Source organism: Peromyscus eremicus, chromosome 3 (assembly GCF_949786415.1).
Source record: "Peromyscus eremicus chromosome 3, PerEre_H2_v1, whole genome shotgun sequence".
Lineage (NCBI taxonomy): Eukaryota > Metazoa > Chordata > Mammalia > Rodentia > Cricetidae > Peromyscus > Peromyscus eremicus.
The window spans coordinates 1,053,096-1,073,185 of NC_081418.1; the positions used below are offsets into that span (position 1 = coordinate 1,053,096).

General features: G+C 40.4%; 1 protein-coding gene and 1 pseudogene across 1 annotated transcript in view; one reads left to right on the top strand and one right to left on the bottom strand.

Moving 5' to 3' along the window:
- The window catches only part of Lhfpl3 (LHFPL tetraspan subfamily member 3), a 372,261-nt gene that overhangs the window by 48,330 nt on the left and 303,841 nt on the right, over positions 1–20,090 (bottom strand). The window lies entirely within an intron of this gene.
- Positions 1,968–2,713, top strand: LOC131905623 (small ribosomal subunit protein eS6-like; annotated as a pseudogene).

Consider the following 20,090-nt stretch of genomic DNA (forward strand, 5'->3'; position numbering starts at 1 on the left):
CATCCATAGCCCAGAGACTTCTCATGCCTACCTAAAGTCCTTCCCCTTACACTTAGCTCCAGACTCTCATATTCAATCGCTTTGGAGGCATTCCTCAAGTGTAACATATCTATGAGCAAATTTCTAACGTTTTTCTCTCTCAAACCACTTAGTTTTCCCAAACCTGAAAATCATTCATCTGCCCGAGCTAAAAAGTAAAAAGTCAAAACCCAGGTGTTATTTCACTTCTCTTTTCCACTTTCTGCTTTGGATCCTTTAGCAGTATTTGTACAATCCACCTGTAAAACTAAAATCTGATGACTTCTTTCCACCTTCTCTGTTATCACTGGTCCAAGCTGCTGCAATATCTCACTGTGGCAATTGCCTCCTAACTGCCTTCTCTTATTTAGCTTTTGCTACCTCCATTAGTTTTCCACGCAGCAAATGGAATGGCGATCCTCATAAACTTTAAGCCATGTTTTGTCAGTCTTCCACTCAAAAAACACTAAGGCTTCACATCTCTTTCACAGTAAAGGCAGAAACCCCAGAGTGGCAGGGCAGAACTGATTACTCTGTTGTCCCGACTCACTGGCCACTGCTCTCCCATCTCCCCACTCTGCTCTAGTGACTCCTGCTTTGAAGATGGTGCTCCAGAGTCAGCCGTGGGACATTTCAACTTGCTGTTGCTTATTAAAACCTCTCTTTCAATACTACCTGGCATGTATTGCTGCTTTCTTTCTTTCAAATGCCACCTTCTTAGGGAAGTGCACAGCCCACCCCCAGGCCTCTTTCTATTCTGCTCAATTATTCTCCAAGGTATATCACCACCTGACACATTATCTATTTAACCTTTAAAATTTGTTCTTCATCTGATTTTCATATCAAATATTTCCCCTATTCTTCTATCTGCCATGATATCCCATGGGGTAGAGGAGGTCTCTGATGTATATTTGGTGTTTGCATAGTGAATACTTTTGTATGTCTTCTCCTGTGGACTTCTCAAATCAGCTACTTTCTTCCCTTTTCAGCTTTCAAGGTTTCTTCTCAATGGTTTATAGGACTGGTTTATATTTTGAACATGTTAATTTGTTGTTGGAAATGGCTATAGTCAGGATTTAAAAATGTCCATATCTTAAAGGTCCTTGGGCTGGTGATATTGGAGGTGTTGAACTTTAAGAGGTCTCAGGGTCACTGAGGACATTCTCTGAAGGGTTCTGTGGACCTTGGCCTCATTCTTGTTCTCCCTCTATTTTTTAATTACCTATTTGAGAGTTTCATATAACATTTTTGATCATATTCACTTGTGGTGGTATTGTGTTCCCCAAAATATTGTGTACCCTAATAAACTTATCTGGGGTCAGAGAACAGAAAAGCCACTAGATACTTAGGATAGGCAGTGGTAGAACACGCCTTTAATCCTAGCATTCCAGAGGCAGAAATCCATGTGTTCAAGGATACAGCCAAGCATGGTACTCATGCCTTTAATCCCAGGGAGTGGTGGTAGAAAGCATAAAGGTATATAAGGCGTGAGGACCAGAAACTAGAAGCATTTGGCCTGTCAGCATTTGGCTGGTTAAGCTTTTAGGTTTTGAGCAGCACAGTTCAGTTGAGAGCCATTCAGATATGAGGACACAGAGGCTTCCAGTCTGAGGAAAACAAGATCAGCTGAGAAGTTGGCCAGGTGAGGTTAGCTATGGCTTGTTCTGGTTCTCTGATCTTCCATTGTTCACCCCAATACTTGGCCTGGATTTGTTTTTATTAATAAGACTCTCTAAGATTCATGCTACATTTACTCCCTTCCCTCAACTCTAGATCTACCCCTTTCTCTAGCCACCCAACTTTGTGTTCTTTAAAAATTAATACACACACACACACACAAACAAACATGTATAAAAACATATACATAATTGAGAGCGCTATGTGACTTGGGTTAAGTGGAAGTCAGGTCTCTTTCTTGTGGCACCTTCTAGGCATTTGGCTGTGTCAAGATGAAGCTGAATATCTCCTTTCCTGCCACCAGCTATCAGAAACCCATTGAAGTGTACAATGAGTGCAAGCTTCAAACGTTCTATGAGAGGCACATGGTCACAGAAGTAGCTGCTGATGCTCTGGGTGAAGAGTGCAAGGGTTATGTGGTTCAAATCAGTGGTGGGAATGACAAACAAGGTTTTCCCATGAAGCAAGGCATTTTGACGCACAGCAGAGTATGCCTGCTGTTGAGTAAGCGGCATTCTTGTTATAGACCAAGGACAATGGGAGAGAGGAAGTGCAAGTCTGTTTGAGGATGCATCATGGGTGCTAATCCCAGTGTTCTTAACTTGGTTATTGTAAAAAAAAGGAGAGAAGGATATTCCTGGACTGATAGATACTACTGTGCCTCATTGGTTGGGACCTAAAATAGCTAGCAGAATCTGGAAAGCTTTTTAGTCTCTCTAAAGAAGATGATGTGTGCCAATACGTGGTCAGAATGCCATTAAACAAAGAAGGTAAGAAGCCCAGGACCAAAGCACCCAAGATTCAGAGTCTTGTTACTCTACGTGTCCTGCAACACAAACACCGTCATATTGCTCTAAAGAATCAGCGAACAAAGAAAAACAAGGAGGAGGCTTCAGAATATGCTAAACTTTTGGCCAAGAGAATGAAGGAAGCCAAAGAAAAGCGCCAGGAACAGATCGCCAAGAGACATAGGCTGTCCTCTGTGAGAGCTTCTACTTCTGAGTCCAGTCAAAAATAAGTCTTTAAGGGTAACAAATAAATGATCATACCTTAAAAAAATATACATATATTTTTTGGGATTATAATCTAATTACATCATTTCTCCCTTCTCTTTTCACCTTACAAAACCTTCATTGTTACCCCCTTCACTTTGATCTCTTTTAAATTTATAGACTCTTTTTCATAAATTGTCATTACACACACATGTGCACACACACATATATATGCATACATATATATATGCATACATATATATATATATATAACTTTCTCAATTGTATAATGTTACTTGTAATTATGTGGTTTTAGGGCTGACCCAATTGATGTGCTCTTCCCTAGGGAAGACCAATTCTTCTGCTCTTACCATTCCACTGTTGCCTGTAGTTCTTTGGAACCAGTTTCCGTATGCTTATTTCCAAAGGTCCTTAGTGTTATTTGTGCTTCCCTATACCCCTCTTCTACTCTTCCCAGCCCAGTTCAGCCCGTCTTTTCTCATTATCCCTTTACACCAGTGCATCCAGTCTCATCTCCCTTGGAAGCCCCTCCTCACAGCCCTGAGTGAGTTCCTGACCTCTGTGGGTGTTCCAAAGGCCATCTCTCTTGTTTTTGCTCTCTGGCACATGCTGTAGACAGGATGGCTCTGTTGCACACTTCTCCATGACAATGCTTTCCCACAGGCCTAAAGCAATCACATCAGCTGATCATCAACTAGAATACCCAACACCATAAACCAGAATAAAACTTCTCTCTTTATAAGTTTATCTCAGGTATTTTGTATCCTGACAGAAAACTTATTTACATAGAAACATTTTTTCTAATTTTCTAAGAGCCATTTCATGCGTAAGACTGTATAAAATCAATGACCCTCCAAAAAGGGTAGGTGAGAACCCATAGCAGAGACCCTTTCAAGTTATCTTGTATTTAATATTCTAGTTTTGGAACTTCTTAAGTCAAATAAAAACTTCATATCATGTGTAGCTAAGTCATCCTGGATTTGTATATAAAATCTTTTCTATTTTCTACAGTGTCAAAATTGTTTTTTATTCAAATTTTCTTTATGATATTCTCTGTAGTTTGGAGACACTAAAATTTCATGTAGTCATTTTTCACCATAGTTTAACTCTTGACTTTTAGGCTGCAACAAATCACTTTGCCATGTCAAACTGAATCAAATAACTACATTTTTTTTTTTTTTAGAAACTTTTTAAAATTTTGAGCTTGAAAAAGAAATACACTGTCTGGGATCTCATTTGCTGTGTGATGTGATTGGCAGTGAGACTGGTATGTGAGAACTGACTAGACCAAGTGGAGAAGCCAGGGATTTCAGAACATATGATTGCTTCTGGAATGACAGAATATGTTCTGAGCTTTTCCTAAGGTGCACTGACAATGTCCTAGTATCTGTTGTTGGGCTCTCCTGTCCTTGAAAAGCCTCAACTGCAAGAAGGTCTGTCTGAAAACTGAGCACGTGCAGTCTGTCTCCTTCCCAGGGACCGTAATAGCTGCTAAAGTCTTCTTCAACAACCCAGTTTCTTCATTTCTTAGATGAGACAGGCAGTAATGTTTGGTGGACTGTAGTGGATAGCTGCTCCAGCTTTGACCTGGAAGTACTACCCTTAGTGAGGTTTCTGGTAACTGCCATGCCTACCTATGACCCACCCCTGGGGCAGGGCTGAGATGGGAGCCCTTTAGACCTGAGATCAGGCCCTCTTGGTTCCTGATGATACTGGGTTCTGGATGGTAGACCAAGCAGAGTTCTTCAGAGAACCCTGCTGGACTACACCTCACCTCCTCTGGATCCTGTAACCAACCCCTTCACTGGTTGCAAGTTACCCCAAAATAAACCTCCTTTTTAACTACGTGGAGTTACCTTGTTAATCCCCACAATAGTGTACTAGACATGCAGAGGAGCTGAGAGCCACAGAGACAGTTCTAACACAGATGGGCTACAGGTGCGACACTTTTTTGTCACTCTCTGGGACAGTGGAAGCTCTAACTTCAAAACACAAATATTTGTCTTTATCATTTTCTTGAAGTTTGAAGCTTTTGATACCACTTGACAATGGTCTGGCTTTAACCTGTAAGACCCACAGCTTTTTATGGGCGATGTCTTCTAGCTCATATGGCAGTTACAGTCTCTAACAGATAATCACTGGATCGTTTCCTGGAGTGTGTTCTCTTTGTTCCATGTGTGATGCCCGTTTCCCCAAAGAAAAACCAAAGCTCCCCTTCCCATCCAATATACATTGCTTTTGAAAAACATCAGAAAACCTCACATCTGGCTTTACTGAGCTCAGATTTCATGCAGTGCATATGGCAAAGGGTAGAGATGGGTAGTAACCACTAGCCAGAAGGTTCCCTGCATGCTGCCTTTGATTACAAGGGTCTCTGATCATGCACCAGCCATTTCAAGCATAAGACTGTATAAAGTCCACGGCCCTGCAAAAGTGTTAGACGGGAACACACGGCAGAGACAAAAGCAAGTTATCTTATATTTAAAATTCTAACTTTGGAACTTCTTAAGTCAAACAAAAACTTCATGAATTTGTAGCTAAGGTACTCTGCTCTTGTGTATAAAATCTTTCCTAAAGTTAAAAATTATGATTTACATTTGATTTCAAAGCATTCCTAGCCTTTTAAACTATAAATGGTTGCCTCATTTGAAGGGCAAGCTGTGAACTCACAAGGGGTCTGTTGGCTAGCATAATGAGATTCATACATGAATATAAATTAATCAGTAAGAGAGCAATAGCTGAAAAGGTTAAGTGGGGAGCAATTTTACAGATGCGAATAGGTGAGAAATGACATGTTTTCTGTTTTTTTTTTTAAATTTTTTTATTCATTTTTCCATACCAATCACAGATCCCCATCATGTTTTGTTTTTGACTAGGCAGAGAAAAAGATGCAGGAATCCCAAGAGTGTGGTTGCTCTCAACAGCAGGGAAGTAACATGCAACAGTTTTTATACGCATTTATGAAGCCAGGAACAGGGTGATGGTGGGGGGAACGGTGCAGGGGAAAGAAAACTGAACAAACTCCATAGAGTTGAGGGTGATTGACAAGGTGTCCACATGTGCCATGACTACACTAAGCTGTGCTCAGGCCCAAGATGCATAACTCCACTTGACTGAAAGGACAAGAGTGAGTCACTGGCACTGGGGCTAAGTGTCTGGCAGAGTCACTGTCTTACAATGCTAATTCCCTCATCATCAAGACAAAGGAGAGGGGCCTGAGTCGTCTTTGCCACTTTCTAGAAGGTAACCTTGAAGAAATTAGCCATTGCTCTCAGCCTTGGCTTCTTGTCACTCTTCAGTCACTCAAGCTTTCATTAAATACCTTCACTGTTTTAGGGGCAGAGAATACAAACAGGAAGTAGGATATGAACTCTGGCCTCAAGAGCTGCCCCATCTATCTATAGACCCTCTCTAGCAGCTGAGTTATAAAATAAGATGGTTATTGTAACTAGAGCAGAGCAGTTGTGTGAGCTAAGATCATTTATCCCAGAACAAAATAAAAAATTGCATGGTGCTGATGAGTTGGAGAGATACAGCTGTGAAAAACCAAACTGTCCACTCACCACCTCATACATTCCATGCTTACCGCTGAGCTGATATTACTGCATACACCCTAGATTAAGTTGTTCCCTGGAATTTTTCATAAGCAACTACTGCACTCCCAATAAAAGAAGCTAGAAATTAAAGTCAAAAATTTAAATGATATTAAAAGTAAACTTTTTCCTACTTTCTTGCACAAACAACTCTTGTATATGTTCATTATAATCTATTAAGGTAATGGGAGGAAATAAAAATTACTATAAATAAAATATGGCACCAATGCTAGAAGAGAAATGCAAACACCGATTTACCACATAAATTATAAACTAGTATAATAATGTCTTGGTGGATCATTAGAAACACAGTAACGACTAGAGAAAGGCTTTTCCCGTCCTGAGTCCCTGCAGATCCTGAGTGAACTAGGGCTGTTCATACTTTTCTCTTTCAGATAGGAAAACCGAGGCTGAGATGGGAAGTTTAAAAAACTGATTAGTGGTTAGTATGGCTAGTGCTGGAGCCAGACTTTGATGTCAGTGTATGACCATATAGTGGAAAGGTATGCACAGTAAAAATACTTCTGTAAGTTGTAAACTGTTTTCCTTGGCTGTGGTGATAAGTTCAATGTTGTGCACTAAATGAATAACAGACATTAACTATTCGAGCTGTTGACTCAATTATGGAGGCCTTACAGGAAGATAAGTTAATCAGGCCACAGGTTCATCACTCAGATGATTTTGATCCTACTGGGGCAGCTAATCTAAATTACAGGCATAAACACCCAGGGCACGGAAGTGGCCGCTGGGATATGAGCCTTGAAAAGTCAAATCTATAAAGTGACAGCAATGGCCCATGGCATGTGATATTTAATACAGGCAGTGAGCGTGAAAGTGATTTGCGATGACAAGAATGTGGACATAGCCACCATGGAACACCTTATGTGCCTTTATGTAACAGGTACCATACAAGCCAATTAGGAAACCCCCCTCTTGAAAAGGATAATTATGGGAGGGGATCTGTCACAGCAAATTTGCACCTGTATAAAGGTTCCATCAGAAACTATTTCAGTGCTTCGAATCTGATTTGTAAAGGCAAAGCAAGGAAAACCTGCCATAAGTTTGTGGTTTATGTTTAAGGGAGAACTCTGAGCAGGGCATTAGCAGTTTGGAGCAATCACAACATGACACAGAGGCAAGAAGTCTTCCCTGCTAATTAACAGAAAAAGTCAGACAAACAGATCCGTTCTTCCCTCATTCATAGTCCACGGGAGACAGGTCATTCTTTTCTCACATATCAAAAGAAACTCGGCTTTGAGTAGAGATAAGACACATGTAAATCATTACAGAAAAGTCTCATCTCATGCCAAACAAGCTATGACCAAAGCGTATGTGTGAACTGGTTGTATGCAGTCACAGCTCTTGCTTCCTTAGACACAGCTCCAGTCTTAATACAATAGTTTTGTAGTCATCCAAAACAGGATTTATATACATGGAAGATTCAGTCACTGAGCAAATTACTTACAATTTCTTGATTTTTAAAAAATGAAAAGTCTCAATATTGTAGTTTTAATTGAATGAAACTAATGCTAGGCTCTGCTTTTTAGTTCGAGACATATTTTTCTTTTCTCCTGCAGGAAGCACTTTAGTCACAAAAACACTTCAGTGTGATCTTCAGTCTTTGGACCCACCTGCTGAGTAGTCTAGAGAAAACTGTATAGAAGAGCCAATCGGTAATTATAAATACACAAATCACTGCTGCGGTAGTTTGAATGAGAAATGCCTCTCAAGGGTCCACATATTGAACACTTGGTTCCCAGTCAGTGTTGCTGTGTGTAGAGGTTATGGACCCTCTAGGAGATGGAATCTTGCTGGAGGAATGTCACTGGAAGCAGGCTTTGAGGTTTCGTAGCCTGGCTCCACTTTATGTTATCTCTCTCTGCTTTTTCTGAGTAGATAAATGTGATCTCTGCTTCCTAACTCCCAGGTCTTCCAGCCTGCAGCCACTCCTTCACTGCTGAGATAGTAGGCAAAACAAACTATTTTTTCCTTAAAGTTGCTTTTGGTCATGGTATTTTATCACAGTAACTAATAATACCTTTTATTTCATACTACATTCATAAATTAATAACAATCTTTCAATTAAAACCAGAAAACTAGGGATTAAGTGCTAAAATATGGTATTGCTGTTAAGAAATCTGGAAGTCAGTGTGCATTCCTCTTATAGGACCATTGGTATGGATGTGATATTTCTGTGGCTGAGATATCTAAATGTCTGTGTTTCTCTCCCATGATGTAGAGCTGTGTTGGGAAGTGGCTTTCCATCTACATGCTACGTTTCATAGGAACCAGTGCATAAAGATAGAGCCATGAGATGCATAAACACTTTGCAGGCAAGATGGTCTCAGTAGAGAGAGTGTTTACATCTCTTCTCATGTTCTAAAAAGGAGTCAAAGGCCGAAGGGCAGGAGTCAGCAAACCGTAGCATGTGGGTGGAACACAGCAAGCTACTTGTTCTGTAAATAGTTTTACTGGAACAAACCATGCTCTGTCATTGTCTTTGGCTGCCTTCTGGGTTAGGGCTACAGACTTGAGAAGCTGTTTATCCAGTCCCTACAGTGGAGCTCTTTATAGTGACTTAAAGAAAGGAGTGAGTAAAGTTACTATGGGTACCTAACTGGCTAATGTCCCAGGACAGTAAAAATATGACTTTTTGGTTGTCTTTTCTATGGTTCACATTTTTTTCTATTGGTACTGGATAAAATTCATTGCAATATTATCACACTAGAATGATTTTTATCATGCTCAATCTTCTGAATGCCTGTATCTGCCTCTAGTCTACAATAAATAGCAAGTCACACCAAAGAATGTACACCTAGAGAATAGATAATCCCAGAAGAGATCTTCTGGCTCTATGTCCATCATTACTGAAAACACACAAAATAAAGTCTTTTGTGTATTTTAAAATTTGGATGCTCTTATGAATACAGTGAACGGAAGTGGTGTGAATAACTGAATACCGAGCACCCATGTCCAGTGACCTCTGTTCACACAGGCCTAACTCCAGAATACTGGTGTTCTGTAGCAGTAGATGTATTTGTTTTTGTAATATATAAAATCTCAGATTTTTAGCTTTCAGATTGTTGTTTCTGCATGTGGTATGTATTTAGAAGAAAAGAGTCTGAATATTTTCACCATACAGAAATGATATTTAAGGAGATAGGTATGCTAAAACTAATTTAAAGCCACTTATAATGTATACATGGCAAATATCACATGATCACTAATATGTATAATATAAATTTATGTCTTATGTATTAGTTAAAATAAATTCAGTTTTAATTAAAATAGCATACACACTTTCTCTGTGTTGTTTCCTAAACTTTCCCACATGGTTACCTGGACAATTTGGCATATATCCCAATCTCATCGGGCCTCTTGATGGTGATGCTGTTAGCAGAGAATCTAACTTCAGAATGTATGGCCATGTTTTATTTGTGATAAGCAGATTGGATCAACGCTGAGTGACAGGTGAGTGAACAGTGGTCCTTCTCAAGGTGGGGCATTGCAGACAACGCTGGGCTTGGTGTTTAGCTGGGTACCTCTAGAAGAATGCTTAGTTCTTCCTAGGTTTGAATGCTACCATGTACTTCCCATAGATGCTGAGGGAGAGGGGCTTTCATTCCTGCATTTGCTATTGTAGATTTTTGTAGGATTTTGTTTTGTTTTGTTTGTTTAGATGTATGAATGGGTCTTATCTACAGTGTGTAGTTAAAATAACTGTTTTAAGAACTGTACAAAGAATTTCAGGTTCTAACTTACATGGACTCTAAATGAATTTACCTAGAAATGCAAGAAGATTAACTAGTAAACTTTCAAGTTCCTGAATTTGGTCAAAGTTACTACTTGATTTTCTATTCTGCAATTAGCTTTAGTAGAACTAGAATTCAAACAAATACTATGTTATAATATCAATCATGGTTAAGTTAGAGAGGTTATTGATCTTAATTAAACCGAAATGAAGAGAAAAGCATTTTTAAGCAGCAATGGCTATGACAGTTGAGATAACTGTGACACTATCAGTTCTGAAAGTCTGTAGTCTTTCTGGAAAATTATATATTTTGTTTGATTCAAAATGTTAAAAATCAGTTATTTAATAGCAACCATACATAGATTTTTGCCATTAAGTTATGCTGAGCCAATATTTGGGAGGATCCTTTCCCCGAATTCACAAAGTGTGAATTAAAAGACCCCTACAAACTCAGGACACCCATTTCCTCTCTGTAAGATAGTCCAGAGTACTTGCGTTTGTTCTCTCTTCGCATCGTCCATTAGACAACGTTCTACCAAGTGCCTAGACATTGCTCTGAATATTTCATATGTGACACACGGGCACAAAAATAACTGTCTCAGAAGATAAGCTGCCTGAATTCAACTCTAGGTACTTCATTTATTAGCTAAACTTCTAAATGTTATCAAAAATCTTTGTGCCCTGAGTTCATCTGGAAAATAGAAATTAACAATAACGGCATCTATATCATGTCCTTGGGAGAATTAACTAAAATAATCTTTGAAAAATACCTGGACCAATGAAAGGCACACCAAGTAGTAATAGATGTCAACAATTATCATCTGTAAGAAGCTTCAGTTTGAGCACACCATCAGAACTACACACACAGCTGTGATCTGCTCTCAAGGTGTCTTTTATGTTAAGAAGGACACCAACTACTGTTCTGTGTCCTCATCTCAAAGTAACACAGGAGTATCTTTTCTCCTCTCTCAACAAGGTAAATTGAGACAAGAGTCAGGGATTAGATACTTTCTCTTCTGATTTCACTGTCTGTAGTTCACAGGAGAAGCATACAGGAGGGGTGGTCAGTATCCTTCTCATTTTGTCCAAAGTGAGTCAGGGCATTTTGCTGCAATATTGACACTGCACTTATTTAAGAAAATGCGTTCCCACTACTTTGGTTCAGTCGTCTCTGTATGTTTCTCCATCATGATCTTGATGCCTCTTGCTCCTAGAATCCCTCTTCTCTCTCTTTGACTGGACTCCTGGAGCTTGGCCTGGTGCTTGGCTTTGTGTCTCTGCATCTGCTTCCATCAGTTACTGGATGGAGGCTCTATGATGACTGTTAGTGTGTTTATCAATCTGATTACCAGACTAGGCCAGTTCAGGCACCCTCTCCACTATTTCTAGTAGTCTAAGGTGGGGTCATCCTTGTGTATTCCTGGGAACTTCCCTAGCACCCTGTTTCTCCCTGTTCCCTTGATGTCTCCCTCTATCATGGTATCTCTTTCCTTGCTCTCCCACTCTGTCCCTGTTCCAGCTCAACCATCCCATTCCCTTATGTTCTCATCCCCTATCCCATACCCTCCATTGACTCCCTCACCCCCAGTTTGCTCATGGAGATCTCATCTATTTCCGCTTTCCAGGGCAATCCCTGCATCCCTCTTAGGATCTTCCTTGTTAGCTAGCTTCTCTGGAGCTGTGGGTTGTAGTCTGGTTATCCTTTGCTTTACACCTAGTACCCACTTATGAGTGAGTACATACCATGTTTGTCTTTCTGAGTCTGGGTTACCTCACTCAGGATGATATTTTCTAGTTCCATCCATTCGCCTAAAAATTTCATGATGTCTTTTTTTTTTTCTGGTGAGTAATACTCCATTGTGTATATGTGCCATATTTTTTTAAATCCATTCTTCAGTTGAGGGGCATCTAGGTTGTTTCCAGGTTCTGCCTATTATGAATAATGCTGCTATGAACTAGTGGGAACTCATGAACTGTGTGGACCAATATCTGTGGAGCCTTCATGGGACTGGACTAGGCCCTCTGCATAGGTAAGACAGGTGTTTAGCTTGACTTGCTTAAGGGGCCCCTGGCAGTGGTCTCAGGATCCATCCCTGCTGCATGAGTGGGCTTTTTAGAGGCCAGTGCCTATGGTGGGACACCTTACACAGTCTTGGTTGAGGGGGAGGGGCTTGGACCTGCCTCAACTGAATGTACCAGGCTCTGCTGATTCCCCATGGGAGTCCTTGCCTTGGAAGAGGTGGAAATGAGGGGTGGGTTGTGGGGGGGAAGACTGGGCGGCTGGAGGAGGGAGGAGAGGGGCACCTGTGGTTGGTATGTAAAATGAACAGAAAATTTTTTAATAATAAAAAAAGAGAAAAAAAGAAAATGCCTCTAAAAAGAGTTGGTTGAGTGGGAGAGTAGGGCAGCCACCTTCCCACCTCTCAGAAAAGAGGAGCAGAGTAAAGGTGTATAATGGAGTACTTGGGAAATCATTTGACTTTTGCATTATGCAAAACGAAGTGAATGTGGATGCCCAAATGGCTATGTTGTGAGGCCAAATGTAGCAGTTTTTGAAAAAAAAAAAGTTATGCAATTGTGTTTATCAGGTGACAGGAATCCATGAGGTTTCTCTGTGTAGTTCCCAACCACATCAGCTGCCATTACCTCCTCACAAGAACCTAAATTTCCTTTGACATCATCTTACTGCCACTGAACCACAGGCTCAAAAACCTCATGGACCGTTTCTGCAGCCCATGCCGAGCCTTCCTAAAACCAGTGCTCACACAGTCTGCTACTGAAGCACACTGTCCACCAGGAGAAACAACTGTGTCACTAATAGAAGGTGTATCCATGACCACACAGCCAGCAAGCAACAGCCCAAGTCTTAAGATCTAGGCTACCTGAGCTTCTGTTCTTAGCATACTATGCATATGTGTGTGGCATCTGCTTTAGAGAAAATGGTGTAGTGAAAAAAGGAGCAGAGTAAAGGTATATGCTGGAGTACTTGGGAAACCATTTGACTTCTGCTTTATGCAAAATGACATGACTATGGATGTCCAAAGGGCTATGTTGTGAGGCTAGCTGTAGCAGTTTTTGGAAAAACAAAACAAAACAAACAAAAAACAAACTATGCAAACAAACGTGTTTATAAATAGAACCTTCAGGGCAAAGATGAAACTCTTCAAGGATGATTTTATTGACATTGACTAATGAGTAACTTATTCCTTCACACACAACAGAAGGTGAACAGGAAGTCCACACTGCAGTGTTTGTATAGCAACTTTCTAACACACTCCAACCCACAAATCATGTACCTTCTGCTAAATTTGTATCTAGTTGATAGAAATAGACAACTTGGCATAGTACAAACAGGCAGTACTGCATGACTAATAACCTCCCAATCCTGGTGAAGGGAAAAACTCATTATTTCTTCAAGCCAAGATTGATTCAGAAAGGATCTCAGCCAGGAATCGGAGATGGAGAGGTAGGCTGGTTGTGCTGACAAAGCAGATGGTGACCTGATTACTTGCTGTGTATCAGTTTCAATTACACAAAAAGATGAGAAATTCAAGGGCTGGAAAGAAACGTATGTGTAACAACTCATTATGATCATGGAAGAATGTGACAATGAGGGGACAGATGGGCGGAACAGGCACATTAGGGGCTATTTCTAAACTTTCCCCTCCAATAGAAGTGCTGTCTGGCTGTGGCTAAGCCAGGCTGAAGCAAACCAGCTTCTTAAACCCTGATTGTGCTGTCTGGAGTTTTGAGAAGCAATAGCTGAGAAAGTCATTTAGTATTCAGTCCAAATTGCTCATTTAAAGCATTACACTAGGGTACTTAGGCTAGTGGTTTTATTTTTGTATTGAAAAGCATTCTGTTTGGGATTCTCAAATAATTCCCCTAATTTATCTAAGAAATTCCCCTACATCTGTGTATTTAGGTCACCACAGCATCCAGAGAAAAAACACACATGGCTAACCCATACGTCAAGGGCTATCCTGGAGGGCATCTGAAAGTTTTATGCAAAATGAGATGACTATGGATGTCCAAAGGGCTAGGAAGACTAGGGGCTGTGTTGTCAGAGGAGCACCAAGCAGCTGAAAGATGATGGCGGACCAGACTGTAGCTCTACAGCCTGAGTGTTATACATAGGAGACATCTTCTAGGTGGTGGTGGTGGTGGTGGTGGTGGTGGTGGTGGTGGTGGTGGTGGTGGTGGCGGCGGCGGCGGCGGCGGCGGCGGCGGCGGCGGCGGCGGCGGCGGCGCACGCCTTTAATCCCAGCGCTTGGGAGGCAGAGGCAGGAGGATCTCTGTGAGTTCAAGGCCAGCCTGGGCTACATAGTGAGTTCCAGGAAAGGCACCAAAACTACACAGAGAAACCTTGTCTTGAAAAACAAACAAAACAAAACAAAACAAAAAATTTTAAAAAAAAGTTATACTGGAACAAAAAATATAGAAAGATATATTGTACAACATTAGGAAAAAGTATTTCCCCTGGGTCTTCCTTCCTGGTCTATCTGAAAAATGAATATTATATTTAAAAGTCGTCAGAACTGAGAACTTGCAAGAGTAAATATATTTGTGTGTGCATCTATATTTAATGATACATAAAGTGTTATATGAATATTATATAAGTCAGCACTAAATACTAAGCAATTCTAACTGCAGGGCAGCAAGAAGTTTGAGTGCTCTCCATAATTTTACTTGAAATTATGTATTTTTTTCCACTGAACACTTTATGATTTAATATTATGGCCTTATTATTTTTCTGCCCAAATCTTAGCATTGAAAAACTGTACTAGTATGTCTGTAAAAATACTTGATTAAGTGGCCCACATATCACCATAATTGCTCTCTACTGGCAAGTTACTAGCCAAATAAAATGGGTTATTATTCAATTGTCAGAACAGAGGATTTACTATTGTTACAGTAGTTCAAATTGAATGTGATTGTGGGCATTTTCAACACAGTGGAAAGAGTTTAAAGCTGTGGTCTCTTTGATCTGGGAAGGGGAGGTTTCTAGTAGATTAAGAAAGGGGCTTTGGAGAAGGAAGATGAGGGACGAGGGTGAGGGAGAGTGGAAGGTGATGAGAGGGAAAGAGGGAGGAGGCAGGTGGAAGAGATAGAAAGGAAGAGGTGTGTGTGTGTGTGTGTGTGTGTGTGTGTGTGTGTGTGTGTGTGAAGTCAGAGGGATGGGGAGGGAGGAGGGGTGGAGAGAGGAGGAGATTAGAGAATGGGGTCATAAGTCAGTTTGGAAAGGCTGTGGGGCTAGAAGCAAGGCAGTATTGTCATTCAGATGCCCTCTGCATTTGGCCAAGCAATCAGCTACGTGAGTGTCAGTTTCTCCAGCGCAACAGCAACACTGTCTGCCTCACTGGGCTGCTCTGAAGATTCAATTAGCAGTTTGTACCCATTAAAGAAAGGGTAGCTTTTAAGCTAGATTCTATACATGCAACAGAAAACTTTTAAAAGCTAGATCTTATTTTTGATACTTGGAGTGGATTTCTGCCCAAAGAATCAAACTTGAACTTAATCTTCCCAATTCTACAGGCCTTAGAAGAGTTGATGCTACTGATAGACAGGTATCAGGGCATGCATTTAGAGGCAGAGCTTCTATGGGCAGCATCCCATTTATTCTAAAATTTTCAAAGACTGGTTATATAAACTGCTACTATTTTAAAGTATACCTGCCTATAAAATGTGTTGGTGACAATATTTTGATGCTTGAAGACCACTTGAAGAGGTTCAAAACATCAGTTAGCATGCATACCAAACTTCTTAGCTCTAGCAGTTGTTAGGTTATGCGTGATTAAAAATAAATAAATAAATAGATAAATAAATAAATAAATAGAGATATGTAGAGACACTGAGCTACCAGAATCAGCAAGGCCAGGCTTGGTGGTACATGTCTGTAATCACAACACTCATGAAGCTAAGGCAGGAGGAATTACCTTAGAGAAAGGTAGACGAGAGGCCAGGAATTTCTAGCTATATACATTTTATCATGTATGGACTTATAAATATTCAAAGGTTTAGAAAATTTGAGTAACTTGGGATCCAAAGGGAAGTGATGTCCACTGTGACAGTCCCTTAAAAGAGCAATGGACTATGATATCCACACAGAAAACTCATCTGCATGGTGTCCTTAACTACAACTGTTAAAACAAGTTGATTATAGAAACCAGCAGGATCATTGCATTAATCATGTCCACCCATCATTATTCTACTCCACTCTCACGCCCAACACCTTTCCTTCCTTCTTCCCCTGAAGGTTACTTTCCTCTTTGTCTCTTTGTCTTCTTTGTAATGTTTACATTTCCACATATGAGAGAGACCATGTGACACTTGTGTGATCATTACTTCTCTTTTTGCTATGACAAAAGGACTCATGGGAATGATTTAAGGGAAGAAGAATTTATTCTGGTTCTATCATGGAGGAGGGGTAGAACTCATGGCAGCAGGAACACAAGGCTCCACTCGTTCACATTTCAATGGACAAGGAAGTGGGAAGACATGGACCAGGCTGTAGCTCAGAAGGCCTGCTCCTCAGTTACCCAGTTCCTTCAACTAGGCCTCACATCTTAAAAGAGCATCACAGCTTTGGCTCAAGTGTTCAAACAGGAACCTATGGGAGACTTTGTGCATTCAAACATAACAACCTGTCCTCTGGGGCTGTGTTGATTTGTTTAAAATGGTGTTCACCAGTTCCGTCTATTTTGTTGCAAGTGATAGGCTTTCATTAATTTTTTTTTTGTGGTTGGATAATATTCCATTATGTGTAACTTAGTTTTTGTATCTTATTCCTTCTTTGATGAGCACTTAGCTTGATTTCATATTTTGGCTGTTGCAAATAGTGCATCAATACACAGCTAAATCTTTGATATGTTGATTTCATTTATTTTAGATCTACACCTTGAGTACTAGAGCTAAAGCACATGGCAGTTTATTTTAAGTTTTTTGAAGACTCTGTATACTGTTCTCCATGGTAGCTGTATTAATTTACATTCCCACAAACAGAATCGAAAGGCTCCCTTTCTCACCAGTATTTGCTATTTTATTGTTTTTTAGGACAATAGTCACTTTAGCTGTGTGGCATCTTGAAAGGAAAATAAAACATGGTTGCGAATGGTCTTAGGAGGTATTCAGCTAGATAAGCCCATGCCTTTCAATGAGTCCTTCAGGAGTCTGAGGAGTTCAAAGGTAAATGTTCCAAGGTGGGTGGTCTGAATAAACTTGTGGTCACAGGCTATGAATTTCCTCTGGAAAGACCCTCCTCTTGTTAACCTGTGTCCATAAGGACACCCTGTATGTCCTCTCTGGAAGCACGAAGGGGTCACTTATCCCCACTCCCCCAGAGCTGCACATCAGCTTCTTCTGGGAGATCTGGTCAGCAGGTCCAGGGCTCGTGAATCAGCAGAGTCATGCTCCAGAAAGCAGTTCCCAGCCCCAAAACACTTAATTGACAGCAAGAGCTGTTCCAGTTCTTACTTCCCTACACTGTAGCCCATGCCTCGCTTCACTGGGGCAAAGTTCATTTAAAATGACTGTTGAAGAATGTTACTTAGCAATTACAGCAAAGTGTATGCCTGTATGGAACAAGCTCCTTATCCATACTCCGTGATTTCCATTTCACCTGCTTCCCCTGGAATTAACATAAAGCACATTTAGCCCTTTCAAGGATGTTGGATTAAAAAAAAAAAAAACATATTAGCAGTGGTAATCTTATATATTTTATTTAGTTAGAGATGCTCAAATTGCTCTTTTTGGGCACAATTGGATTGATTATATAGAGTTTTAAATCAAATGTCAAAATTCTGAAATCTGTGACATGAGAAATGAAACTCTCCAACAAGGAAGACTTCCATGGGCCTTTTCTAGTCTTTTGTTACTGTACCGATTTTATTGAAAAAACAAAATGCAATGCTTTTCTGGAGACAAAAGCACCATCACTCATTCTAACCTTTTTCAATATAACACAAAAGTAGAGAAATATTTTGTTTAACACCAGAAACCTACAAATGAAAACCTGAAAGTCTTTGGTAACCAAGGAAACTAACGGTGAATGGCTGAGTGTCACTGGAACTCATTCAAAGCTAGATAAGAAGAAGCAGGAGGAAGATAAAGCAACACAGGTTAAATCCCACTGCATGGAAAGCTGCACCAAGGCAGAGGGAGTACCAGCACAAGCTACACTTTCCCGATTCCTTGGATGAAATCCACAGTTACCAGCAACATGGAAATACATATTTTTAACTTTTGGAGTTATAATGATAGATAAAGCCAATTTGGTATTACATTCTGTCTGTGGTTCTTTAGGGATCACCGGTTTCATTCTCAAGGATTGTCATTCTAACATGAATACCAAATGCTATTCACTGTTTAAGTACTGACTTGCTTTTGTGCACTGTCAATTATGCTAATTCAAGATGCAGATCCAACTGCCTTCCCACACAGCTATCTTGATGCATTTTAATGACCAGTCAAAATCAGTCACAGTATGCCAACTGTCCACTGAGTAGAAAGAAACAGGACTGTGGGCTCAGGAACCACACTTAAGAGACATAGCAAACATACAGTGGGGATAAAAACAATTGACTTGGGGGGAAAAACAAAACAAAACAGAAAATAGGCACTGTACTTTTCCAGCTAGCTGCACACAGTGTGTGGATAGGTGGTTAGTGGAACAAGAGTCAACGTTTACTTGGGCAACCTCCACAAGGAGCTGAAGGAGGAAGACGAGACAGGGGTTGGAAGCAGCTGTAAGAAGATTCTAATGTGGAAAGTATGTCAGGTGTGATTCCTTAGAAATAAGTGTGAACAGTTGGTGCTTGAGGCAAGGAAATGAGTGTGCCAACGTGTGTTTGCAAGTGTGTGTGTGTGCTGCAAGGCTTGCATAGCTTTTCATACAGTGTAATTTGAACTATAAAAAGGGCTGGTGGGGTAAAGAAGTGTGTGATTAGATGTTTATAGAATCAGAATGGAAGGGGATTATTAGAAAAAAAAAAAAACAGCCCTTCATTTCCAGGCAGACAAATATGCAAACCACTACACACAAATGTCACCTCATTTCTTTTTCTATTTTCTGAGATGAGATTCTATGATCATATATATATTATTATTACAACATTTATCAAGTGCTTTCTGGGTGCCAAGAACCTCACTCAGAAGGTTATGAATAGTATGTCTTGTCTTCATAGCTCACAAGGTAGATACAACTATCCTTATATTACAGATGAGAAGCTATGCTTTGGAGAAGTCAGCTGACTTTCCCAAGGTCAAACAGGCCTGACACAGGGCTGCAGATACAAGTCCAACTAGGCTGTTCCCTCTGACTTAGTGATTTTCTTATTGCTGTGAGAAGACATCATGACCAAGGCAATTTAATCAAGAAAGTGTTTATTTGGGCCTACACTTTCAGAGGGCTAGAGTCCATGATCATCTCGGTGGGGAACATGGCAGCAGGAAGGAGGGCATGGTTCTGGAGCAATAACTGAGAGCTAACATTTTGAGACAGTAACTGGCAGAGAGAACTAATACGGAATGGCTCCCAGTGACACACTTCCTCCAAAAAGGCCCAATTCTTCTTAAACAGTTCTACCAACTGGGGACCAAGTATTCAAATATATGAGCTTATGAGGCCATTCTCATTCAAACCACAATACCTTCTATAAGACACTGTTTTCCTGGGAGACTCATTTCAGAGGTTCCTGATTTAAAGAAGTCATTTGCTCATGACTTCTTGAAAAGAAGGCCATTTTCATCCCTCTAGTCCTGGAAACATGTCTGTATATTTCAAACAAACAAACAAAAAAGAAACAACAACAACAAAATCCACAAGACAAACAAACACACAGAACAAAACCAAAGATATTGGACATTTTCATCATTTGGGAGCAGCCAGGCATTGAAGTTCCCACTAAAGCTACCAAGCAAAGGAAACAGCACAATGAGAGCCACACCTGCTTCCCAGTTCCATTCTTAGACAACTGACTAAGAAGCTGGTTAATTACAGGGCATGTGCAGTGGAACCCAAGGGGACCTGGAGCTGCCAAC